Below are 27,950 nucleotides of genomic sequence, written 5' to 3' on the forward strand. Positions count from 1 at the left end.
GATTTCAAGCTTACAGCAACAGAACATACCATTTTATATTCTGAAAGGGTAAATGAGTGTTCCAACAAGCAGACATTAATTTCCAACTAGTCTCTAGGAAGAGTGGGAAGCTGAGCCATGCTACTGAAAACATTGCCATTAGTTTGTGCAGGATTTATTCATATCCCATCATTGGTAATAATTACACATGTTGCTTTAAGAACTTTAGATTTTTCTGTTTGCAAATTTCAACACTGTTGTACAAAGGAGCACTTTCAGGAACATTGAGAACTGCTTACAGCATTCATCAGTGGAATCAAAAAGGAAACGTTTTGCCTTCAGAAAGGAGCAGAAAAGCATTAGGTCCTGGCCTTAGTGGGGCTGGCTAGGAGGGAAGCCATTTTTGCTTATTTATAAGAAGATGAACATCAAAAGGAGTGTTCTCTAAGAGAACCAAAACACTAGGGCTTGCAATGTAACTCACTGGTCAAGATGCCTTAACTAGCTTGCTTTAAGCCCTATGCCCAATGCCCAGGTTGCACAAAACAGGCAGTTACTTATCTCTAATTGTAGCACTCAGGAGTGGGAAGCCGGAGCATCAGGATTTCAAGGCCATTGTCTCAGTTGGGGTTTCTTTTGTTGTGATGAAACATTGTGATCAAAAGCAAATTGGAAAGGAAACAGTTTATTTCACTCACACTCATTTTAACAGTTCATCATCAAAAGCAGTCAGGCTAGGAACTTAGAGGCAGGAGTTGATACAGACTATGGAGGGGTGCTGCTTACCGGCTTGTTCATCACAGCTTGCTAGCCTGCTTTCTAATAGCACCCTAAATTACCAGCCCGGGAGTGGCACCATCCCCAATGGTCTAGGCCCTCCCACATTAACCACTTTAAAAATACCCTACAAGTTTGTCCATAGTATATATAATATTATGATGGCGCTTTCTTTCTTCCTCTTTCTTTCTTTTCTTTCTTTCTTTCTTTCTTTCTTTCTTTCTTTCTTTCTTTCTTTCTTTCTTTCTTTCTCTTTCTGTTCCTGTTTTGTTTTTGAGACAGGGTTTCTCTTTGTAGCCTTGGCTGTCCTGGGCTCACTTTGTAGACCAGGCTGGCCTCAAACTCACAAAGCTCTGCTTGCCTCTGCCTACTTGAGTGCTTGGATTACAGTAGTGCACTACCATGCCTGGCTTGGAGGCATTTTCTTAATTGGAGTTTTCTACTCTTAGATGACTCTAGCTTGTGTCAAGTTAAAACAAACAAACAAACAAACAACAAAAAACAAAAACCAGCCAGGACACTCACCCTTGTCTACATGGATAGCTTGATGTCAAAATACATGAGCTTCTGTTTCAAACCAAATACTTAACTAAGTGAAAGCTTGAAAAGAACTTATCATTAGCACAAATAATGATTTTTAACAGCTTTCAATACTGTTTTAATAGTGCTTAACAGCGGTCCATCGCCCCTCAATATGTAGGTTCACTCTCATTTGGCTCAAGATCAGAGGGCTTATAGGATGGGATTGCTTACATGACAAGGGTGCAGATGTCATGAAGAATGGGGACCAGGTTAAAAAGAGAGAGAGAGAAGCTCAGTGGGCCAGAGCCATTGCCTTCCTTTCCATATACTGGCTGGAGTTTCTAAGATGTCAGTAGATGATAACAATTCTTGCGCGGCATGCCTGATAACATAAACTTTTAAGGCGTGGGAGTTGTCTAGAGGAGGAAGCAAGCGAAATGGGGTCTATTGAGAGACCCTGCCTCATTAGATAGAGTAGAAGATGATTTCCTCAACCTCCATTCTCCACATGCACAAACACCTACATGTGTATGCTCTCAATTATCCCGGTGTGGTCAAATACGTAATAAATGTATTCTGTTAACCAGGGTGTTTCTCGTTTTGTTTTGTTTCGTTTTTTAAATGATGGTAAAATCTCAGGTTCTTTTGTTGGTTTGTTGTTGTTGTTGTTGAGACAGGGTTTCTCTGTGTATTCCTGGTTATCCTAGAACTCACCCTATAGACCAGACTGGCTTTGAACTCCGAGATCCACCTGCTTCTGCCTTCTGAGTGCTGTGATTAAAAAAGTGAGCCACCAGCACTGCTCAGCTTTTTGTTGTGGTCAGGTTCCTGATTTTATATTTTGGTAGAGCTAAGCTTGAGGCATTGAGAATTGTATAATACACTTTATTTTTCTTCTAAGCTGGTTTTTAATAGTCACCTAATGGCTGATGCAGAATAGGGGTGAATAGTCATTTTGGCCTCCTGGATTACCTAGTTCATCTGGATGGGTTTTTAGGCAATGGGCAGAGAGACACCTTTTGTATCAGTCAGGGGCAGAGCAGATGGCAGTCCTACCTTTACACCTGACTTGGTGGCCAAATCTGTTTTATGCCTAGAACCACATAAAAATCAAATGAAATCAAATCCAGGCAGTGAAGGATGGGAGGAGGAAGAGACAGAGACCTGTATTCTACCATGCAACGTGGTGCGGGCAGGAAAGATGACCACAGATCTGCCCTCCACACTATGGCACAGGTTAGCCACAGACACACAGAGCCTGGCCTACAACCACACGGAGCAGCGAGGGAGGAGGAAAACAGACAGAGAGCTGCAAATTGTCATGTCAGCCACCGACCTGCCCTCCTCGTGCATGGCATAGGCATGTGCCAGGACATGTAGCCCAGTAGGAGGATGTCACCCAGAGGCCAGCGAGTCTCTTTGCCAGCCTGCAGCAGGAGCAACTGCAACGTAGTACGGGCTGGACAGATGGGAGAAAAAGAGAAGTGGAACAGCTCGAGCATTATGGAGAGAGGTGGAAGAGGAGACTCAAGAGTGTAGGGGAGTAGCTTGTTGTGAGGGGCCAGCCCTGCCACTTGGGGCCGTGGTGAGGTCCCAGCCTGAGCTGCTACTGAGGGCCACGTCAGGGTCCATGGCTATGCAGTGGCAGGGGTCAGGGTCCATGTTCCACTAGAGAACACAGTGACATCTCTGGTTGGGGCAGCCGCCAGGGACCATGTGGATGTCCAGAGGCTCCAATCCACTTTGGATGTGGCACTCTGGAGAGCTGGCCTCACCTGTTGCCAATGACAGCACTTGGGAAAGCAGGCCCTGTGCCTGGCCCAGGCAGCACAATGGAGCTAACCTTGGTGGCTGGGGTGTGGGAAAGCCGGCTTGAGCATGTGAGTGTGGGAGAGCTGACTCCAGCTCTTGGCAGTCAGAAAAGCTGTCCCCAGGGATATAAGCTTGGTAGAGCTAGCTCTGCCCCTCACCAGCTGCAGTATTCAGGAGAGCAGGCCCTGCACCTTGCCTGGGCAGCCCAGTAGAGCTGGCGCTGATGGAGGGAGTACAGGTGAGCCAGCCCTGAAGGCATGAGAGCAGGAGAGCTGGTAATGCCTGCTGCCTATAGCAACATTGGGTAGACTAGCTAAAGCACGGCTGGCGAGCTTACCCTGGTGGTGTGTATAAGGGAGAGCTGACAACTAACCAGCTCAGCTACTGCCCAGACTCAGATCCAGCGTTCTGAGTCGGCACACCCCAAAATCTTTATAATCTGTGAGTGGTTGGGAATAGTGAAGGGGCCAGTCCTGCTGATCCATGACACAAGGCAACAACAAATAACCCGGAGGAGAAATCCCAGTGAAGATCCAGTATTGATGGTGCCACAAGTGTGTGGACAGAGGGTTGTGTGGACAGAGGGTTACACTGTGAGACTCATTGTGATATACTGCAGCTTCCATGATGAGATCGTTTTCTACACTTCTTCTTTTGTTCATTTGTGTGTGTGTGTTTGTGTGTGTTATTTTGAGAGGGAGGTTTCAAGAGCAAAGGGCAGATATGAGGGGACAGGGGGCTAAGCGAGACTTGGGTGTATGATGTGAAACTCATAAAGAATCAATAAAAAGTTAGAAAAAAAAGTCATAGTTATGTAGAATACTGCTGGCTAAAACCAGAAAGAATAAAACTGTTTTATGGCAAATGTCCCCAGAAATTTTGTCTTTGTTACTCTCTTTGTAAAGATCCTCATTTATTTATTTATTTATTTATTTATTTATTTATTTATTTATTTATTTATTTAATGAAAAGAAGGAACAAGTGACTTTGCATCCTTCTTGCTCAAATTTACCACTGTGGCAATTAAACTATGAGAGTATAGTACCAGGAAAATCTTTCTTTCTTTCTTTCCTTTTTTTTTTTCTAACTTCATCTTACAGATATGTGTTGATTTTCCGTTGCTGAAAAACGAAAGCTAGAATAAGCACCTTAAGAAAAAGAAAGTGTGTGTGTGTGTGTGTGTGTGTGTGTGTGTGTGTGTGTGTACGTGTGCTTTAAGAAATATCGTGCCATAGTCTCTTGGTCCACACACCTTGAGGCCTTTGACAGCACTGCGTATTGCAATGGGAGTCAGTGGAAGAGTGAAGCTGCTCAGCTCACAGCAGCTAGGAAACAAAAACAGTGAAAGAAGCTGGGCTAAGCCTCTTCCGCTACGCTGTACCTTCTAACGGTTTGTGGATTGTGAAGGTCTCTCTAACACACCTGAGTGTAGCAAACATGGTGCTGGCAGGTCTTGCTCGCTCCCTCTCCCTCTCCCTTGCTAAACCATTAGATTACAATTCCTAAATATAGCAACCCAAGTCTATCCCCTTATTTGGCCACTTCCTTATGCTTGACTAAAACTTTAAGGACCAGCTATCAAAATGCGGAGGTCTAGCCATCAAAATTCATTATTTGTCTATGCTGACTATTCTGTCCAATCAGGACTTACCAATTTATTCTAGCACAGACATCGCCTTTCTTTCTCCTTAAAAACCTACTCTTGCAAAAACACCTAGCTGCTGTATGTCTTTGTCTGATCCAGACAGCCCCTCCCTGCTTGTCCCCTGAGAGTAACAACCCTCCTTAGTGCTGAGAGCTTGGGGTTAGTGAGCTCTGTGTGAACTCTGAGGCGCCCTTACAGATTATGCATTCCAAGATGCTCAGTGGACACTGGGATGATACCAAGATAGCATTAAAAATTATAAATGATGGCGTTTTCCTATATAACAATCCCTTTGACAAAGTTTAATTTATAAATTAGGTATACTAAGCAGTTAACAGCTATACATAATATTAGGACAACTACAGCAAATAATAAATGTTACATGACTATGCTTTCTTAATATGGTTAATTGAACTAGTCTAGGTTTAAAGTGACACTATAAAAATGAAACCACAGAATAAGGGAGATTTCTGAGAAGTCATGATGTAGGTGAAAGTTGAAGATATTAATGTTCTTGTGAAAACGGTGACTATTTCATTCTTGGGCTTGGCATACCCAGATAACTCCAGTGATGGCTCAGGCTTGGTTACTCACTTGACTACAGCTGGAATCAACTGGCAGCCTTCCAGATAAAAGGATGCAGAAGAAAGCAGCTTTGCCTTTTGCCTTCTTGCCCTCACTCTGCAATAGATAGATGCAAGTTCATCTATCCTGTTGCTGAGGTTGGTCTTAAACATAACTTCTTCAGGATTCCAAAGTAGACTGAAGACTAGCAGCTCTCCAGCAATTCCCTGGGACTGCCAAGCACCCAGCCTTGTAGACTAAACAACTACGGGATTCTCAGCCTTTTCCTTGTGAGACAGCCATTGTAGGACTACCCAGGCCAAACCGTGTAAGCCAGCCTAATAAACTCCCTTTGAGTATATATTCATCTTCTCGGTTCTGCTTTTTAGGGAAATCTGAGTAACTTCATCTCCTACCACAAAGACATCTGTAGTCTCATGATTACTGCTGCTCTCCTCACTATAGCAAGGAAATGGAATCAACCTACTTGCCTATCAACAGATGAATAGATAATGAAAAGCTGCTACCTGTGTGAAATGGACCATTATTTAACTCTAATGAGAAATGAAATAACAAAATCTGTAGGAAAATGAATGAACTTAGATTGTGCAAGTGTGGTCATCTTAGAAAAACAAACAAACAAACAAACAAACAAACAAACTCTGCGTGTTCTCCTTTAAATGCAGATCCTGGCCTTAATCTTTACCTGTCTATTGAAAAACAAATGTTCATGTGGGTATAACATTTAGAAAGGAGAACCAAAAATAATAATAAAAAAGTCAAATGCATACTAGTGAATTCACATATATAATATGTATCAAAATTGTCTCTTGAATGCTCTTAAAGTATTAAGTATTTTCGATGCCAAATATTTTCTTAAATTGGCAGTGTCCTGTTGCAGGATGTTTGATCCCATTGTGATCCCCAAGATGGTGAATTGTAAAAACTATCTTTTGTTTGGTGTGGCTCAGCTTCAACACACACTTTTAATCCAAGAGCTTTCTGTACACAGGATTTAATAACGTTAGCTCTAGGTCAAGAGACAGAGCAAGTAACCAGGTGACAGGGATTAACAGAAAGGAAGGATTTTGAGAGATGAGTATTTAAGACAGTGTGGATTAGAAGAAGGACATTTTAGCTTTCTAGCTTTTGGGCTCTTTAGCTTTTTGGCCTTGAGCTTTTGGCTTTCTCTTCCTGGGTTTTTGGGTGAACTAGCAGGTTTTTTTGTTTGTTTTTTGCTTTTTCCATATGGGAGGTGAGCTGAGTAAGAAAGGCTTTTTCCTCTGAGACAAGAACTGAGTAGGAAAGTCAGCTGGCTGCTTTCTCTGCCTCTCTGACCTAGTAGGTTTTTACCCCAGCAACTGGCTCCTGAGTCTTCATTGGTAAAATCGAACGGTTGGGATTTTCATTTTTTATAACAACAGTGTCCACATGTGACTCCACAATGGGCTGTAAGCTTACTAAGGCCTGAATTTTACACCATGTTTTTCATTTCTACAGGCTATAGTTCAAAGAATAGCATGCCAAGAGTTTGAGAAACGTGTTTTTTTTTTTTTAATGAATGCTGTAATTCTAAAACGTACCATTTCTTGAATAAACATACTTCCTTTTAAAAAGATGGTGGAGTGGAGGCTGACTTTCTGAGGGGAAAAGACACAAGAAGAAAACACTGTATGCCACATTGAAAAGGGGAAGAGCCCCTGAATCCACATCTGAAGTGTGAGGACCATGAACCGACCACACAGGAGGAAGCAGTGCCCCAGGCCCCTAGAGCAGGACAGAGTGTTTGTAGAAGGTGGGCAGGCTGGAAGCTGCGTATTCCTACCTTGTGGACAATCACAGCGGGCAAGGCAGCTGCAGGTAGGCAGGCTGTGAAAATAACATTCAGTAGGAGGGGTTACCATGCCCCATGACACAGGGCAGTGATGAACACAATCTTTACAGCTACTCCAGGGGACTGAGAGCAGGGAATACGCTAGGGATGGGGAGTCTCATTGTGGCCAGCCGGAGCCCCTGTGTGACGGAGGGTCCAGCCAGGCAGTAAGCGTGGCGAGCATGGGTCCCTATTCACTCACCCAGCTGAAGCCATCTGTGCCAGGCATCATGTGTCCAACAACAGCATAAACGATGGGAAAGACAAAGTCCACGAGTTCACCTCGCCCTCCCCAGCCTCTGGGCATACAACTGATAGTTTTCAGTTTTCAAGAACGAGAAATAAACCGTCCGACGCCTCATGTTTTTCCCCCTTTGGATCACTTCTCCTTTCTATGCTTTCAGTGGTATTTTTACATTTAAATATTTTTTGTAGTAGTTGTTATTCTTCAGACATTCATCTGACTTTGTTTGTACAATTTTTTTTATTACTGGGCAATATTTTTGCTTTGCCACAGTTTTTTTTTCTTTTTGTCCCTGTTTCCTTTCTCTACAGTTAGACTATTTGACTCTTTACCATGCTTTTAAAAAGTGCATTTATTTTTATTTCACGTCTTATACTTATTGAATTTTATTTTCAATCTTTTTCATTATCAGAAATGTCTGTTTTTTTTATTTTAGTTTTAATAGTCACTTCCTCTTTTTTTCTTCCTTCTGTAAATTTTTCCCTCTTCAGTGAGCAGCCAGACACTGCGATACACCTAAAGCCCAGCCTGCAGGCTCTCCCAATGGCCTCCTAGCCATTTCTTGGCACTGCAGAATAGTGCTTAGAAGAAAGGGGATGTAAAGCACTGAATTGTGTTTTCTGAAAAATCCATATTTTGAAGCTCTAACTCACAGCATCAGAAAATATGACTCTATTGGAACATGGACCTGTAGGGAATTTGATTAATAAAATGAGGTCATTTAGTCATACTCATGTACCCTGTGTTCTTCTAGGATGGAGTGATAAGAACACATACTCCAAGGAAAGACCATGCAAAGACTCAGAAAACAACCCAAGGTCAGCTCTCACAAGAAATAACTCTGCTGAAGACTTGATTGTTGTTTAAAAGAAGGAAAATCCCAATTGTTCTATTTTACCAATAAAGAGTCAGGAGCAAGACACTGGGGTAAAAATCTTCTAGCTCAGAGAGGCAGAGAAAGTAACCAGTTAACCTTCCTTCTCAGCTCAGGTCTGGATGGAAAAAACCCAAAAGGCTCACTTGCTCAGCTTGACAGCCCAGGAACAAAATGGAAAAAAAAAAATCCAAGGCCAAAGGCTTGCTAGCTCAAAGCCCCAAAAGCTAAGGAGCTAAGGAACTGAAGCTGAAGCTAAACCCAGAGCTTGAGTAATAGCCCTTTCTTCTTCTCCACGTGGTCTTAAATACACCTCAACTCAAAGTCCCTCCTACTCTTTAATCCCTGTCAGCTGGTTTCTTGCTCTGCCTCTTGACCTAGGGTTAACGTTATTAGATCTGGTATACAGAAAGCTCTTGGATTAAAGGAGTGTGCTAGGGCTGAGTGAAACACACCATAATCACCTGTCTACAATAAACACAAAGTTCTTGGATTAAAGGTGTGTGATAGGACTCACTCACGCCAAACAAGAAACAGGGTTTTACAGTTTACAATTTTGGGGTTTACAATGGGATCAAATATCCTGCAACATCTCAGATTCTGGCCTCTGGAACTCTGTGAAAATAAGTTTCTGTTGTTTGAGGCACTGAGTTTGTGGCTATTTTGTTGTGTTGGTGGGAAGTGGTCCAAGGTCACTATTTTACTGTTACTGCGTTTTCAGCTGTTATTTTGTTATTTGATTCATCCTTTCACATGTACCCACAATGCTGGCAGGGTCCCCAGTACAATGTTCTGTTGGCAATAAACCGTGCCTCATACACCTGTCCTCCTGCCTGTAATTGGAAACCATTATCATTTTAATCCATGGTGCTTGACCTTGCTATTAGATCATGGTGTACATTAAAGGATTATGCCATTTTAAGCTAACTCTTGCTGACAATACACCTTGCATACTGGAGTAGAGATAAGGATTAATTACAAGCATTGAGAATCTTAGGAGAAAATTAAAGCTCTTAATGTGAAATGCAGGTCTTAAGAGTTTGAGGTTCCAGAGATTAATCAGAGGAAGATTCTGAAGCTCACACAAGCAGGAGTATATGCCACTGGAAGGAGAATTTTGGCAGATGGAAGGGTTGAGAAACTCCATGTAAATTTAGTCTATTTAAAATCTCCTGGCTTGTTTAGCTTCACTAATTGAATCAATATTTCTTGTGTATTTTTTCTCTTTAAAAAAGCAAAAATCAGAGCACTAAAAGAATGCCTTAGGCATTTGTGTTCTGTTTTGTCTTTGGGAGACTTTTTTTTTTTTTTTTTTTTTTGAGTGTTAGAATTCCCTCAGCCGCTCTGTAACTCTTTATTAACTTTTAATGTGGTTTAAACTCTCCATCTGTAGGCAATATATCCTTTTTTGGCTCTGCCAGCAGGGCTAATCATTCCCTGTAGTGTGGTTCAGAGCTCCTTCTGGTGGTGAAAAGCTATAATGATACATCCATCTGTAGCATCTGCGTCCATTTCATCTCTAGCGATGGCCAAGACCTGGTCATCAAAGCAAAGCAATACAGTGTCTGCAGCATAGTGGAGAGGAATAGTGTTTGGCTTTACAATGAAGGCCATCACTCAAATGTTGATGGTTAGAGAAAGGACTCCAGCCCTCTGCTAAGGAGAGCCTAAAAAGATGAATTTGACTAGTTTTAATTCAGAGTAAAGTGGATCAGAGACTTTGGTTTGGTGTTGTAGTTCTGCTCATATAAATAACTCTCAAGAACAGGGACATCGTGACTAATCATTAGTTCCTTTCTAGATTTTGTAGTACTTAGGGATAAAATGTTAGAAGGAAGAATTCAGTTACTTCACATTGAGATTGTCATTCACTTCCTGACCTTTCTATGCATTTGTATATGGATCGATCGATCTATCTATCTATCTATCTATCTATCTATCTATCTATCTATCTATCTATCATCTATCTAACGGTAGAAAAACCCATTTCATAAAATGTACCATCTTAACCATTTTGAAGTGTACCCTTTGGTGCCTGTCTCATTTACATTGTGTCTTTGTATGTATAATTCTGCCACCTCTTTCATTTAATTTATTTTAACTGAATATTTGTGGTCTTTCCAAATTCAGTTGTTTGACCCCTGACCCCCATAGTGACAGTGTTGAGAAGTGTCTAGGTTCTGAGAACAGAACCCTTATGAAATAATTAGCACTGTCATATGAAAGGTTAGAACGCTCACCTCCTCCCCACCAGGTAAGAGCCTAGTAAGAAGTCACCATCTGTGACTACAGCAGAATTCCTTGCTTCTATCTCCCCATACTTTGACTTGAATTCTACCGCACTACCCCCCATCCCCGGCTGTGCCCCAAAATTGTGAGAAATGAATCGTAGATGTTAATAAGCACTCACTGTATGGCACTTTACTATGGAGTCTGTGACTACGTTGAAATGATATAAAATATAGTAAGGATATTATAAAAATACATTAGATATGCAATAAATTAAGAAAATAACGAAGATAAATGTAAAAACAAAGAACAAACCAGATGCACATCAAAATGAGTATTTCCTTTTCCAAAGTCACAACATTGGAAAAGTAAACACTTGTTGGAAAGATTGTATCTAAAACTGTGGTGTTTCCATCACTAGGTCCAAACCTGTTTGTACTCATCTGATGGCAAAATCTTCCACCTGCTGGAGGAGAACTGACTTTTCAGAGACAGAAGAGGTGTGGTTAACAAAATAGATTAAGTAATGCATATTTAAGTCAAAAATAAAGCACCATCATTGTTAATTACTGCTCTTTTTTTTTTAAAGTAATACATAAATAGATTTTTCTACATCTTTCCAAAAAAAATTAAGATTACTTTAGGAAATCGCAGCATTTTTGCAACAAGGAAAAGAATCTGTAGGCTATTTAGAGGTTACAAACGACTTTAATTTGTATTTTCTCGTTGGCTTCAAAGCAAGAGGGTGGATGAGATGAATGCCCTTATTATTAGTCTATTATTATCTGCAGCATTTGTGTGAGAAAATAGATAGTTGGGAGAAATGTAACTGAGGATGGTTACACTGCGGACCAAAACTTTGGGCCCAAAACAGAGATTTTGTGTCTTTTTTGACCCATTTTTAACCCTTCAGGGAAGAGTTGTATAGAAAAATAGAAAACAAACTTTGAGATAAAGCATATATATATATATATATATATATATGTATATGTATATATAATTTTTTTAACTAAAAAATAAGACAAAGATCCCTTCTTGGCACCTTTGTCTCAGAGTAATAATGTACAAAGCGATGGATGGCACCTATAAGATTTGAGGTTTAGTGAAAAGTAATTAGGCTTTAGAAGCAAGCGTTAATGTTAGTGCTGGTCTTGTGGAATGAGTAAGCTCTCTACTGAATAACCTATTATTAAGAAGAGCAAGTATGCCCCTCACTGAGTCAGACTACCCATCTTCCTTTTTTTAAATAATTAATTTTATTTTTTATGTGTATTAGTGTAAAGGTGTCAAATTCCTTGAAATGGAGGTTATGGACAGTTGTGAGGTGCCATGTAGGTGCTGGGAATTGAACCTGAGCCCTTTGGAAGAGTACACAGTGCTCTTAGCCACTGAGCCATCTCTCCAGCCCCAAGACTACCTGTTTTCTCTGTGCTTCAGCCATGATGACCACCATAATACCCCTACTAGATGCCCAATCGGTATTGCTGGCCAATTTTGAACTGCGAACTAAAGAGACTTCTTTTGCTTTTGGATATCATACCCACTCTTAGACATTTTATTTAGAAACAAAACATGGACTAAAATCATAGTTCAATACACGCAAGAGATCCTATGAAATATGGTCCATGGAACTAATATATCTTTAGCCCCAATTTCTGAGTAATAGGCCTGGCATGCTGGCACAGGTCTGTAATCTCAGCACTGGTGTAACAGGCCCCAGACCTTAGCACAGCTGACTCCATGATGGAAGTACCACTCAGGCCATAAAATTCAATATGTAGGTAGCATCATATGCCCAAATGAAAACCTAATTTCTCAGAGACCATGGTTCTGGGAAAGTCTCTAAAAGTACTAACCTTGCTTTTTGGCTTCTGTAATATCACTTCTGGAAAACTGTTCTTGCTAACCCTGGATGTATTTTATTGCTGTGTTTTGTTGTTTTGTTGTTTTGTGTATGTTTGAATATATATGTGTGTTTGTGCACTTAAAAGCTCATTCTGAGGAAGGTTTTGGGCTACACTGGGATCCTGAACACCCGATGTAGTTGCTGTTGGGCTAATAAAGGCTTTCTATTGGCTTAAATCTGTGTCAAAGTAGTATTCTGTAATGGATACATTATCACATTGGGAGGCAGAGGTAGCCAGATTAATGTGAGTTCAAGACCAGCCTGGCTGGCCTACATAGTGAGACCCTGTCTCAGAACAAATAAATAAAAACATTTATTGAAACAAATTTATTTTTTTTAAAAGAATGTGAGAAGAAGGGGTTGATTTGTTTGACCTCCTAGGTAGTCTATGAAGAATATAGTTCTCTCAATGACTCTTGATAAGTACTTCCATAAGGTCCATCAGAATAGCAGTTGCATATAGTAGATAAGGGCTGTGATATGGTCAGCATCATTTCCTTTACCACCAACCACAGCTTCTAGACTTACTCAGTAGAAAACGTGTTTATGCTATATTAAACTCTTCTTTGTGGTTACTTCATGACATTAAGTAAAATCCCATTTATCGACTTCTAAGTTTTAAGTGGATCTAAGTTTCAATTTTAGATGTAACTGTGATGCTCAATTTTACAATAGGTTTTAGCACTAACATTTTTTAATTAATAATTATTTCAGGTTCTTGCTGCATCAGTATGGATTTTCCTTCTAAACTCAAGGTATTAGCACCACCGCATTTCTATTCTATCTTAGCTCACCTTATGCTGCTGTAACAGAATACCCAAGACTGGGAAATTTGTGAAGAACAGAAATTCCTTAGCTCATGTTTTTTTTTTTTTTTTTTTTTTTTTTTTAGAAGCTTAGCCATCCTACAGTTTCTAAAGTCATGCATGACAGGAGTCTTTCTTATAAAGTCTTGGTAAAATGGCAAAGTAGTAGTGAAATCAGGAGAGACAGAGGGAGAAAAGGATGAAGTGGGGAGGGAGGGAGGAAGAGAGAGAGAGATCCATTTTCTTCATTCCCTGAAGAATAGCATTAATCAGCAACCTCAGGCCTAGCGGCCTCTCTTTAATACCTCTACCTCAACCCCAGTGTCTGCTCCTATTGGGATGACACAATCAAACTGCAGGGGTCTTTTATTTCCCTTCTTTTGTAAATTACACTTTCATTTTTACATCATAAAAATGTTGCTAAAAGTTGCCCTCTGTGTGTCTGTCTGAACCTGTGTCTACCCTTGTGTGTCTGACCATAACAAAAGCTTTCCTCTGGCTTTTATTGAACAGTAAAGAAAGCATCTCATGATGAAGGTATAAGGGATACTTTGCAGAAATATTTAATACAGTTCTACAAGGGAGAAAGTCACTCACTGCAACTGACCCAGATAAAAATAATTTTACAAACATGATTTTTGTTTTGTCAACTAACATCCGTGTTATATTCAATATTTATGGAGGATATTCAGTTGTAAGACCCCTTTTGGCTTCTACTTTCTGTTTTGAGCAAATAATTATCATAAGCCACATGCATTCCTCTGGGTCACAGACATGGAAGAATACATAATTTAAGTTTATAGCTGTCTATTAGCTTAGGTTATAAAAGTTGATTTTGTGGGAAATCTAGTGCAAGTTGGCTTGATTTTTACATTGTTCTGTTAAAGGCAAATGTCTTAGTTTCTGTTCCATTGCTAAGAAAAGACACCACGATCAAGGTAATTTATAAAAGAAAGCATTTAATTGGGGGCTCACTTAAGTTTTAAGAGAGTTTATGACCATCATGGTGGGGACCACGGCATTAGGCAGGCAGGCAGGCAGGCATGGTGCTGGATCAGTAGCTTAGAGCTGATATCTGAGCCATAAACCTCCGGGCAGAGCTATAGACTGGGTTTGGAGAGAGCTTTTGGAACCTCAAAGCCACAAGGAAGAGCTTCTCTAACAAGGCTATGCTTCTAAATCCTTCCTAACATAGTTCCAACAGCTGGGGACCAAACACTCAGATATATGAGCCTACAGTGTCATTGTCATCTAAACTGCCACAGCTGGTTAAAAAACCAGGTTGAGTGCACAGTAGCAGAGCAGTCTTAAGTTTCAAGTGGCTTGAAAGTGTATCATTAACTCTGGTTGTGAGGTCTAGCAACAGTTCTTGTTTTTTAGACTATTGTCAAAACAGAGTCCAAGTGTTGTGGAGAATCCTGAGTGCTGGTCAGAAGAAAAAAGACAAGAGTCTTGTGGGCACGGTTTCTTGAGAACACAGAACTTGGAATGTGTTTCTGGAATGTGTTTTTGTGCTTCTCCCTGGTGTAGAGGACAGGAGTGAGTTTACTTCAGCTGCTGTTATTCATTTGCCTCTATGGAAAAATAGGTATCTGCCATGTGTGACCTGTCTTTGTGATTGAACACCTTACTCGTGTGATTCTTCTTAACCCTCAGATTGCACGCTGCTTGAGGCTCTGAATAAAGCTGGCTATTGCATGAGACTTTTTCTTGGCTCATTTATTGGCTCTGTTTTCCCAGGTCTCACCACCTCTGGAGCAGTAAACAGAATATAAGAGATAGTCTCAAAACACTGCCTCACTACACCAGACTATGCTGTTATGAATAAACCCTAGTTACCTCTAAACAAACACAGTTTGAAGCTCTAAAAAAGAATGAAAGGCAGTATGAGGTTCTCATACAATAGGTCTGGTGTTCTTATAAGAGCCTGGGAATGTGTACACAGAAACACACCCAGCACAAGGAGAGAGCACTCAGAGCAAACCAGCCTTCAGAGTGTGTCTTGGGGTTTCTATTGCTGTGATGAAACACAGGACCAAAAAATCAAGTTGGGGAAGAAAACCATTTATTTGGCTTATGCTTCCATAATTGCTATTCATCATTGAAGGAAGTCAGGACAGGAACTAAAGTAGGGTAGAAAACTAGAGACAGAAGTTGATGCAAAAGCCATGAAATAGTGCTGCTTACTGGCTTGCTTCCCAGTAAGCAAGCTTGCTCAGCCTGCTTTCTTATAGAACCCAAGATCACCAGCCCAGGGATGGCACCACCCACAATGGGCTGGGTCCTCCCCCATTCATCATTGATTGAGAAAATGCCTTACAGATAAATCTCATGGAAGCAATTCCTCAACTGAGGCCCATTCCTCTCTGATGACTCTCGCTTGTGTCAAGTTGACACAAAAGCAGCCAGTACAGAGTGTTTTAAACTCGGAGTGCTGGACTTCAGAAAAGGAAGTAAATTTCTGTTTTTCAAGGTTTCCTTGTTTGTGCCATATTGTTATGGCAGCCAGAGCTGATTTTTGGGGTATGGGAAAGGTAAAATCAGGTGGGAGGTGGGAGTGGAGATGGATTGAGGAAGGGAATGAGGGAGAAAGACAGTTAGAACTGAGGACATTTGAAGGGTGGTATGGACAGCTAGTGGCAGTGGAAACTTGCTATAATATACGAAGCTGATCCTAATGAAGTCTTTAAATAATGTGGGAAATACAAACCTGACTGGCCATTTCTTGTCTTCCAGGGCGAGAACTGGTTTTCATCTAATTGGTTGTTGTCCAAAAGGGTTCCATGGAAACCCCCAAACAATTCAGGCTATTGCCAAGATAATAGATAGCTCTCTACAAACTGACAGCAAGGCCCATTGCTGGAGACGACACCCTCACAACTCGTTGAACATGGAGAGGTCAAGTTGATGACTGCTTAGAGCCTTAAATCCATGTTCTAGTGTCTTTGACATGGAAAGATACTCTGCAGGTCAAAGAGAAATGTAAATACTGACCCAGCCCTGAAACCTTTGATATATTATTTGTTGGGCCTGCAAAATATGCTAGGGCAATGGTGGCACAAAGCTTGTGGCCATAACCAGCCAACATCCAACGTGACTTAAGACCCACTCCAAGAGATGGAACCCATACTTGACATGGCTTGGATGACCAAGAACCAATCCAAATCACCCAGAAATCTAGGGCAAAATCAGATACTACTGGTCTAAAGAAAAAAAAAAAAAGGAATAATAAAATGACTCCTGATTATATTCTACTATACTCATAAAATGGCACATGGCACCTTATTCAGCCATCATCAGAGGGGCTTTCTCTTGGATGTGAGACACACATCCAGACATTATGCAGAGAGAGAAAGAGAGAGAGAGAGAGAGAGAGAGAGAGAGAGAGAACATGCTTGGAACACAAACCTCTAAATGGTATTTCTCCATCAAATCACTCTCCTCAGAGCTCAGGGAATCCTGCAGAAGAGGAGGCAGAAAGAGTTGGGGAGACAGAGGGTACAGAGGATCCCAGGAGAATAAAGCCCTGTGGAACAACTGAGCAAATCTCCCATGAATGCACAGAGACTGATATAGCAAGCACAGGGCTTACACCGTCTGCACAAGGCCCTCTGCACATACACTATAGCTTTCAGTTAGTACTTTTCTGAGCCCCTGAGTACGTGAACGGGCGGGTCTCTGATTCCTGTGCCTTTTCTTAGGGATCTTTTATTTTTTTTTCTGTTGTCTCGTCTTGTCCAACTTTGACATAATAGTTTTCATTTTACCTTATTATATTTTATTTTGTTATTTAAATCAAAAATTGATGTGCTTTATTCAAAGTTTTCCTAACATAGGTTGTTTATATTACCAGGTGAACGCTGCACCACGAGGCTTGCTATTTTAGCTGCTATAGTTCCATAAAAGTAAGCATTTTTTTAAACAAGTGTGGTGAAAACGGCCCCCGTAGGCTCATAGGGAGTGGCACTATTAGATGCTGTGGCCTTGTTGGCGCAGGTGTGGCCTTGTTGGAGGAAGTGTGTCCATTGGGGAGTGAGCTTTGAGACTTCAGAAGCTCAAACCAGGCCCAAGGGCTCATTCTCTTCCTGCTGCCTGCCAATCTGGATGTAGAACTCTCAGCTCCTTCTCCAGCACCATGCCTGCCTGCATGCCACCATGCTTCTTGCCATAATGATAATGGACTAAACCTCTGGAACTATATGCCAGCCCCAATTCCTTTATAAGAGTAGCCGTGGTCATGCTGTCTTTTCATAGCAATGGAAAGCCCAACTAAGACAATTAGTATGCTGTACAGAAGGTAGCCACGGTAGTACCTAGAGGGGGATTAGGCAAATTCCTAAGGCTGGATCCAGACATCAGACATTTTTTAAGAAGTGTATGCATTGTGTGTGTGGTGTGTGTTAGTAATATTTTTTAGATGTTTTTGGAGATCATAGTGCAGATTGAATTTACAATGGAGAAAACAATTGATATGAATGACCATAGATAGATAAAAATTCTACCCAGAAATGAGACTGATGTAAACAGTCTTACAGGGTAAATAAAAGGCTAGAGGGGTAAATGAGCAATATAAAACGGGAAAGGTGAATATAATAGAAAACTGAAAAAGATAATAAGTAGATAACAGGAGAAGAAATCCAAGTGTGCAAAATGCCTCACATGAAAAAGTACAACCAGCTTAGAAAAAATGAACCCCAAATGATGCTACTTGGATCAGAGATGATCAGGACACAAACCATCCTGGGTTTATTCACAGCCAGCTATTTGGTATATATTAAACAGCCACAGCCTGTGACACACCGCCATGAAGAAAAGCTAGATACAGAATGGATTGTGTCTTGTCATTCATGAGCTTAGGCCTGTTATGTTTTTCTTTACGTTAGTGGGGGCCGGGCCAAATGAAATACATTCAGCTGGCTGTTATATTATATTTATTGCTTGGCATCTAGGGTATTCATTTCATGTTTGAGAAGCAAGCGTATGCAAGCTATAGCTCGGAAACATGTGCAAGCTATAGAGCTGGACTAATGGCACAGTCAGAGCATGGCTCTGGAGAGGAAAATGAAATTGCACAGTAGCTGCTTAAAGTTCCTCTAAGGAGGGGATATAACCCACCTCTAGGTTGCTTATTTTAGTTGCCTGCGGCTGTTATAACAAAGTAACACAATCCCAACGGCTGACACACCTGAAGCACATTCACCCATGGTTCTGAAGACCAGAACTTTGAATGAAATCAGGATTACTAGGCAAAGATCAGGGAGCTGACGTGATGCACCCATTTGGATGGTCAAGGGGCATATCTGTGTATTGCTATTTCTCACTTCTGTTGCTTGCTGGAGTCTTTTGGTTCATAGTTCTGTTCTCCATAGTCATATCACCTTATATTACGCATCTGAAGTCTGGAACGCTGGCACATGGATGCAGTTAGGAACTGCATTAAATGTGTCTTCACCCAGTCACATGTGCAAAGTCATTGTCATACATGAAAATATTTGAAGGTTTAAGAAATTAGGTTCTGATATCTTAAAGGGGACCAGTTCTGCTCACCACAATGACCCCAGTAAACCTGTGTTCGCAACCCTGGTTGTTCCCTATCTTATAAAATTCAGTTGGCTTATCAGACTTGATAACAATAGCAGAAGTAATAGTCTAAAAATAGGTTACAAGAATGTGGGGTTGAGATGTTAGTCTATGATGGAGCACTTGCCAAGCATACATGAGGCTATAGATTTGATCTCAAACATAAGGAAGAGAGAAATAGCTAAATAAAGAGAAGTGAGAAGGGAGATAGAGACAGAGATACAGAGACACGCAGAGAGACACACACAGGTGCTCCTACCTTAAGTGTTTCTGCTCTCCTTCCTCTTATTCTCTGGAAGTCTAGTTACTCTGCTCTGTGGACCATCACCAGACCCAGCCTAACTAGTTGGTGAGACCTGAGGTTCTGATTTGCATCCTGCAACGGCAAAATGGTATTGTGTTAGTTACTTTTATGTTGCTGTGACAAAACACTGATCTGAGCAATAACGAAGAAAGTTTCATAATGGCTTGCCACTTAAGTGGATGCAGAGCAGGACAGGGAAGGTGTGTGGGCAGGAATGTGAGGCAGCTGGCCACACTGGTGCAGGAAATGGAGAGGGAAGAATGCTGCAGCTAAGCTACTGCCTCTTAGTTCCTTTTTTTATTCAGCCTAAGACGCCAGCGGAGGGGATGCTATCAACTCAGTAAGGGCATGCCTTGCCCCTCTGTTAATCCATCTCCATTTCGGAGATGCCCTCACAGCTCCCAAAGAGGGAGTTTCTCTAATCCCCCATGTGTTTCTTAGTCAGATCAAGCCAACAACTGAAATTATCCACCACAGATATACACTCAGATACACCACTATACACCATAATATTCCACCCCTGTCCTCCAAAGCATCATGCTCATCGCATAATGTCAAGTTCATTCAGGCCTTTGGTCATTCGTAGGTTATTTCCAGTGCTGTTGAAATCCGCTTATAGAGTTCTTGTCTGTGCCTACATCTTCTTGGTCTCCATACGTCAGGTCTTATAGCCAGATATTTGCCCCATTTTGAATGGGTTCTATTATAGAGTGAGATGCAAGGATACAGTTTCATCCTTCTGTGTGTGGACATTTTCTTTTCTTTCTTTCTTTTTTTTTGGCTCCTCAGTTTTCTTACTTTTTTAATGTTATTAACTTTGTATATAATTTTCCCCTCCACCAATTCCTCCTTTCATATCTGTATGACTTCATGTTCTTTTTTTTTAAACAAAACAAAACAAAACAAAACAAAACAACAAAAGCAAACCAAAGTAACAACAATAAAAACCTCAGCTCCCTTCTACCCTATCCCTCCCAACGATATGTTTTTGAAGTGTTCACTAGTGATGGTGTATAAATTTCATTGAAGTCTGTTTTAATAATGCCATTTTCATCTCTAATTGTATTAACTTGAGTCTTCTATCACATTTAGTTAATTTGACTTGGGGGTTATCAATCTTCTCTCTCCAAGGAGCTAAAGCTTTGTTCACTTGGTTTTACGTATCATTCTTTTAGTCTCTATTTTATTAATTTTTTTGTTCTCACTTTTATTATTTATTACTATCTACTGGGATTGGACTTGGCTTCTTGTATTATAGAACCCAAATTGCAACATATATGATTAAAAATTTTATAAGATTTTTGTTTTATGTTTATAAGTGTTTTGCCTGCATGTGCATCCTGTGTGTGCTTGGTGTCCTTCGGCATCAAAACAAGGTATCATATCCCCTAGGACTGGACTGATGCATGGATGTGGGCCAGCATGTGAGGGCTGGGAACTGAACCTGTGTCCTCTCTAAGGGCAAATGCGCTTAACTGCAGAGCCATCTCTCAGGCCTGCTTCTGAGTTTTTTTTTTTTTTTTTAAGCATAAACGCTTATAATTATAAAATTTCCTCTGCATTAGCTTTATTCCAGAAGTTCTGGTAAATTGTGTTGTCATTTGTATTTGATTCTAGGAACTTTTTAGTTTCCTTCCTGATTTCTCCAATGACTCATTGTTCATACAAGAGTGTATTGCTCAGTGTGTGTTCGTAAAGTTTCTCTTCTTACTGAGTTATACTTTTATTTCACAATGTATGATAAAATTTAGGGGATTACATAAATTTTTGTACTTGTTATTTTGTCATGTAGCCTTTATATGCAAGTTGACATTTTCTCTTGTCGCTTCTTTTTCAGATAAAATAGGTTTAAAACTTATTTTAATTTTATTTTATTTATTTCACTTTACAGATTATAGCCATCTCCTTCCTGCCTTCAAGTCCCAACCTCTCTCCTTTTTCCTCCTGTCCTCCCTCCCCACTCCCTCTCCTACCCTGTTCCCTCTCTTCATCTGCTTTCACTGTCTATTATTTTTCCTTTTCTGAGTGAGATTCAACATCCTCCCTTGGGCCCTCCTTGTTACTTAGCTGCTTTGGGTCTGTGAACTGTAGTACAGTTATCCTGTATTGTATAGTTAATATCCACTTATTATGTGTCTTTTTGCATCTTGGTTACCTTACTCAGGATGATATTTTTTAGTTCCCAGCATTTGCCTACAGATTTCATGATTTCCTTGTTTTTAATAGCTGAGTCTTATTCCATTGTGTAAATGTACCACAATGTCTTTATCTAGTCTTTGGTTGAGGGACACCTGGGTCGTTTCCAGTTTCTGACTATTACAAATAAAGCTGCTGTGAAAATAGCTGAGCAAATGTCCTTGCTGTATGGTCAAGCATCTTTTGGGTATATGCACAAGAGTGGTACAGCTGAGTCTTGAGGTAGAGCTATTCCCAAGTTTTACCTTTAATATGCAAAATACAAACTCCATGAAATGTTCATCTTTGACTGTATAGTTTGAAAACAAACAAAATATAAGTTTCACTAGATCTGTGTCACATATTTATTAATACAAAGAACTATATAGAAAGATATATTTGTTTTGCTTAAGACACTCAGAATAAGACATTGGACAACTTTCTGCATATCTGAAGCCATAGCGTATGGCAGAATATACAAATGTTAAAGAAGCAAACTAGCTAGGTAACCTGTGTAAAGTCACGTGTATAGGTCAGAAAACAAAAACAGCTTTCAATTGTTAAATAAGAGTTAGTTCAAAACTCTGGCTTCCTCACTTGGTACCTTTGAAACCTCAACTCACAAGATAGCATCATTTATGTTATTAGAACATTTTGATGTATCTTAATATCTTCCTCTTTCTTTTGAGTTTTTATTTTTGTGTATGTGTGTGTGTGTGTGTGTGTATGTTTCTGTATACATGTGTATGTTTGCACATTGGCAGTGGTGTGTGTGTGTCTGTGCGTGCTTGTGGAGACTGAAAGAAGGTATCCAGTCCCTTGGGGTTGTAATTAATGGTAGATTTTTTATTTTGACATTTTTGATGTGGATTCTGGGAAAGAAACCTGGATCCGCTTAAAGACCAGCAAGTACTGTTAACTTCTGAGCCATCTCTTGAGCCAGGGCTTTCTTTTCTTTTAGAGGGCAAAGAGAACACATGATGATGTTAAATTTACATTGCCCTGAAAGACAAATCGAGGGAATTCTGGTCCTTCCTTTCTCTTACTCCTAGATCATTGGATGATATTCATACCCTGATATGCACAACTGTCATTCAGCGCACCCTGGAATTTCAGAAGTCAGGGCTCGTTCAAGGTGAATTTCAAGTGAAAATGAAAGAAGATCCAGTCTCAGTTCACATCTGTTCCTTGAGTTTTGTCTTTTGGTGACATGAGCTTTTAGTAATACAGCAAAAGAACTTGTGACTGCACCTTCTGTATTTATCCTGTGAACCTTTTCAAAACACATGGCTAGACTTTTCATGGCCACAACCCCACTCCTGGTACCAATTTTCTCTGTTAATTTTATAATTGCTCTGATAAAATATTAGACAAAAAGAATTTTTAAAGAAGAGTCTATTTGGGCTCATAGCTATATAGTCTATCAAAGGGCACAGTGGCAGGAGCTTAAGACATCTTGTCATATTGAATCTTTAGTCAGGAAGCAGAAAGAGATGACTGCTAGCACTAACCTGTTAAAATTCGGTTTAGGACCCCAGTTCAGGCGACGGTGCCATCACATTCAGGGAGTGTCTTACACGTTCTGCTGATCCTCTCTACAAATGTCATTCCAGACACACCCTAAGGTGTGCCTCATACACACCCTCAATGCTTCTTACTTTGAGGTGCAATCAAATTCTACTTTGGCCAATACTGAACGTTTTCTTATAATTTTTTGCTGATTGATTTTCGTCTCTTGATCACTTGGTATATACATACGTTACCCATTTTTTATACGTTACCCATTTTTTATACATTACCCATTTTTAATTGGATAATTTGTTTTGTTAAGCTTTTAAAGTTTTAAAATATTTTATGTATACTGTATACCAATCCTTTGCCAGACAAACATATCACAAGCATTTCTCCAATTTTTTTGTAGAATATCGTTTTACTCTGATTTTAAATTTTGGCATAGCTGGTTGTGGTGGCAGATGCTGTCAGCAGGATTTGCTGAAAGTGGTGGAGGAAGGAAGATCTCTGTGAGTTTGAGGACAGCCTGGTCTACAAAGCGAGTCCAGCAAAGCCAGGGCTGTTATACAGAGAAACCGTGTCTCAACAAACAAACACCAGGCTCATTTATTTTGTGTTGTACAAATGTATTTATTTCTTGTAAGTCAGGGTCTTGTTGTCTATGGAAGCCTGACCTCAAACTTGCAAGGCCCCCACCACAGCATAATGAGTGTTGTACTCCATTCTCCCAGCTTGTTCTTTAGATTTGATTGTGCTATTTTCTGCAAAGCCTTGTATATGTGCTTCATGGAATCTGAGACAATGGAATCTAAACAAATAAGGTAAAGATGAGTTTCTGTTAGATCTTGTCAGGACATATTTATATATTTTGATCATTGTTTCCTTTCCACCAACTCCTTCAAGACCACTCCTTTCAACTCTATGCAGCTTCTTTTTTTTTTCTCTCTCTCTAGAAAACAAACAGGAAAGTAAAAACACAAAACAAAAAACAAACAAACAAAAAAAAACAGAATTGAAGAGAAAAGAAAACAAAACCAACAACAATAAACACACACAAATACAAAACCTATAAAAGTCATAAGACCAAAAAACTGTAATATTCAAGCAAAAGACCAGAAAGACAAAAAATTCCCAAAGGAATATGAGACAAAAAGTCTGTAAAATGTTAGTGAGTACCTTCTGTGTTGTCCATCTACTGCTGGGCATGGGATTCACCCTTAAGTGTGGTTAACATAACCAGTGAGATTTCGTTTAGAAAATGGATTTTATTTTCTCTGTCAATCAGAGATAGTTTCAGGCCAGGTGTGGTAGTGTACACCTGTAGCCCCAGCACTTGGGAGTCAGAGGCCAGAGGCCAGAGGCAGAGGCAAAGAGGCAGAGGCAGGCAGATCTCTGTGCATTCAAGAGCAACTTGGCCTACTTTACAACGCAAGTTCCAGAACCGCCAGGGATGTTACTCAAAGAAACTCATATCAGAAAATCAAACCAAACCAAACAAAAACCCAAACTCCAAATGAATGGAGACAGTTTCTTGGTTAGAGATGGGAGTCCCTCTCCAACACTGGGACCCCATCTGGCTTGAATCAGTGCAGGCCCTGTGCATGCTGCCAGTCTCTGTGAGTTTGTGTGTGCATTACTTCTGTTCTATCCTGAAGACCCTGTTCCTTGGATTTATCTGTTCCTTCTGGTTCTTATATTCTTTCCATCTCCTCCTTCACATAGCTCCCTGAGCTTGAGGGGAGAGGTTTGATGAAGACAATGACAGGATATATTTCTGATGGATAGATAACACAGCGTCATATTTTTTTCTGCATTATTATTTCACTGTAAAATGGACTTAAGTTCTTAGATATACTATATATATATATATACTAGCATATATATGTACAGTATGAATTAACTCTGCAAGTACAAAGAAGCCCCTCACCAAATTTTTATTTATTTATTTCACCAATATTTTATGATTCCATTTATATGAACAGGGAAATTTACAGGAAATGAAACATATCAGTGGTTGTCTACAATATATTATGAATTGTACCTTAATTAATACTTTTTTACAATCTAAAATTTACATATGTTGGATGTTTATAATAATATGTGTGCTACTTTAAAAACATATTAAAAGTATGCATAAGGTAACTGCTGGAAGGAGGTGGCTTTTGCTGGGCCTGGTTATGTATGCCTGTGGTCTAAACACTGAGGGCTGAGTGAGGAAGGCTTCAAATATGAGCTAGCCTGAGCTATATGGTAAGATGCTGTCCCATAGAGAAAGCCAACAAATACATAAAGAGTTGTCCTTGTCTGTGGCATAAGGACATTTAAGTATCTCCTTTCTGCATGTCTGCAATGAATTCATCCACTGGTCTAGTCATATTGCAAAAAAAAATTTTTTTTTTAAATTACTTGCATCATCTATACCACACCAAAAAAAATTCCTGAATAATTTGGCCAAAACATTTTGTCTTGAAAACATTTCAAAAAAGTTTTGGTTTTGGAATTTCTGGATATACCCTTTTGTTACTATGGTTTCCTGTTATCACGTTATTAAACTGCTTGTTTCAGTCACAGGAAAACAATTCAAGTCTATAACCAAATCCTGTAAGTGCAAGAGCATTCTTTTTTTTTTCTCTGTTTGTAAGATGGCTTATAGAGTCACATCACTGCATATTTGTGTCTTTTAAAAATTTGATCTGATGGTTTATGGGAGTAGAGAAACCTTTTAGAGATGGAAATGGAACACTCATGAGTGGGATTAAAACAGGTCCCAGTGGGCTGCCCTTCCCATCCCATATGTGCAGATGTAGAGAGAAAGCACCACTGAGGCCCAAGAAGCAGCTCTCACCACATACCAGCACATCCAAACTTGGCCTTCCTAGACCTCACAACCTTGAAAAAATGCATTTCTGCTGTTCATAAGATACCCTGTTTGTGTTATTTTGTTATACTATCCTAGGAAAACTAAAGCAACCTACTGGCAGGGTCTCACTTAGCATCAATAGTTGAAAAGACAGTAATATTAATGGACTTCAAATTAAACTAGATGCATCTCTGTAAATAACACTGAATGTAGACATGGCTGGTTCAAATCACGATATTCTGTCCCTGCGACCTAAGGTCTTAAGGTTTATACAGAAGATGCGTGCTCTATGGTTCCATTTCCACAAACCTAAAACAGTTTGTTTACTTAAGGATTCTCAGGTTGTCATCACATTGTGAACAAAGAGAAGAGGGCCACCAGGGGTCTTTTTGTGTCCTGAGAATGTTGTGTTTCAGAATGCAGGCGTTCACATTATCAGCGTTTTATAATTATACATTTACCTATCCAAAAAGGGGACACGACGCACTGTCAGTCTTTTTGAGATAATAATAAAATTATAACCTCAAGAATCATTTAATGAAGTCCCCAGTGCACTTAGGTGCTTACTCTTCACGATAGCACAGAGTTGGGCCCAGCTGGACTTCCACAGTAGTGTTTTCATCACAAGCGTTGGAGACAGAACGGTTTTTAATGGAATTTGTTGACAATGGCAATCTGCTTCATCAAAATCTGCAGAAAACGTAAGCCAACTTCTTTTATTATTGCCATATGGAATGTGAAATTAGAAGTCAAGATTTTTCTGTATGTACTCCCTTTTCAGTAAATGCCTTAAGGCAGTTAAAGGGGGCCAAAATGTGTAAAAGGTAGAGATTAAAAAAACAAAACAAAACAAAACAACCCCAAACTAAAAAACAAGAAAAAAAAAAAAAAAAAAAAAAAACACTCCCTAGAGCAACTTCCCACTGAGTCCACTTGGTGGCGCTAAGCTAACGTAGAATGTAGCTCCTTCCTGATGCTTCCAAGTTTCTACAGTCCTAGGCCTTGTGAATTCTCAAGTCTGCTAAGGTTTAGGGCTTTAGACATATTCGGTAGGGAAAAGGGTTCAAAACGCTTCAAGAATTATTGCTACTTGTGAAAATTACAAAGAATGTGCTCAAACTTCAGGACAAGCAACGCTTTCATGCCTTCTTGCCTCATGTTTCTTTGACGTCTCTAGATTTTGAGCCTTAGGAGATAAATGATTTTGTCTGAAAGGTACTGGAGGCTTGAAGGAACCATGAATGGCAAATTTTCAATGGGATTATACTGTGTGAGGGGTGAGATGAGGAAGGTTTTGCCGCGCAGCTCTTCCTGGCAGATGAGGGAAGGGGCAGGGCCTTCGCTTCAGTTCGGCTGCGCAGGGCTAAGGATGAAGGTAGCTCAGATGATGCTTTTCTTCTCAGAGAAGCCCCTTTGCTTGCTGCGGTCAGGCTGATGATGTCAGACTCGAGATATTCCTCTTCCAGGCTCTCAAGGCTGGGGTGAGCCTGTCTTTGCTTAAATCTCTCAGCGGAATGAGGCCTTTTAAGAATGTTTTCTAGGGCTTTTCAGCTGTGAGAAAAAGCAAGAGGTTCCAGCTGGGAAGAGGGGTCCTTAGGATTTCCTTTGCTGACAGTGGGAGGCGCCAAAGTCTTCCTGTTTCGCGATACATGACCTATTTCTTCTGTTTAAGAGGATGGTGGTATATTATACACCCATAAATGAATCAAAATAATTTCACCCTTTAAACATTTTGTTCTGAAATTATGTGTGTACACGTATGTCTGAATGCGGTGTTAGCATGTCTCTGTAATTCCTCTGGAGGCCAGAAGAAGGCGTCACATGCCCTAGAGCTGCAGTTGGAAGCTGTTGAGAGCCTCCCCATATAGGTGCTGGGAACTGATCGCAGTTCCTCTTGAAGAGCTCTTGTGCTGTTTGTCGCCAGACTGTCTTACTCCAAGATCAACACATCTTAAAGCAAACATCATTGATCAGGGTGTGGGGCACAGGCCTTTAACCTCAGCACTTACTTAAGGAGCAGAGGCAAGAGGCTCTCTGTGTGTTCGAGGCCAGCCTGATTTACATAGGGAGTTCCAGGAGAGCCAGGACTACACAGAGACCTTTTGTGGTGGTTTGAATGAAAATGGTCCCCCATAGACTTAGAGGGAGTGGCATTACTGGAGGTGTGGCCTTGTTGGAGTAAGTATGGTCTTCTGGAGGAAGTGAGTCAAGGGGGGATGGGCTTTGGGGTTTCAGAAGCTCAAGTCAGGCCCAGTGTCCCGTCTTTCCACTGCCCACGGAGCAGGATG

Source organism: Psammomys obesus, unplaced genomic scaffold (genome assembly GCF_907164565.1).
Source record: "Psammomys obesus unplaced genomic scaffold, mPsaObe1.curated_primary_1811, whole genome shotgun sequence".
In the NCBI taxonomy this organism is placed as follows: Eukaryota; Metazoa; Chordata; class Mammalia; order Rodentia; family Muridae; genus Psammomys; species Psammomys obesus.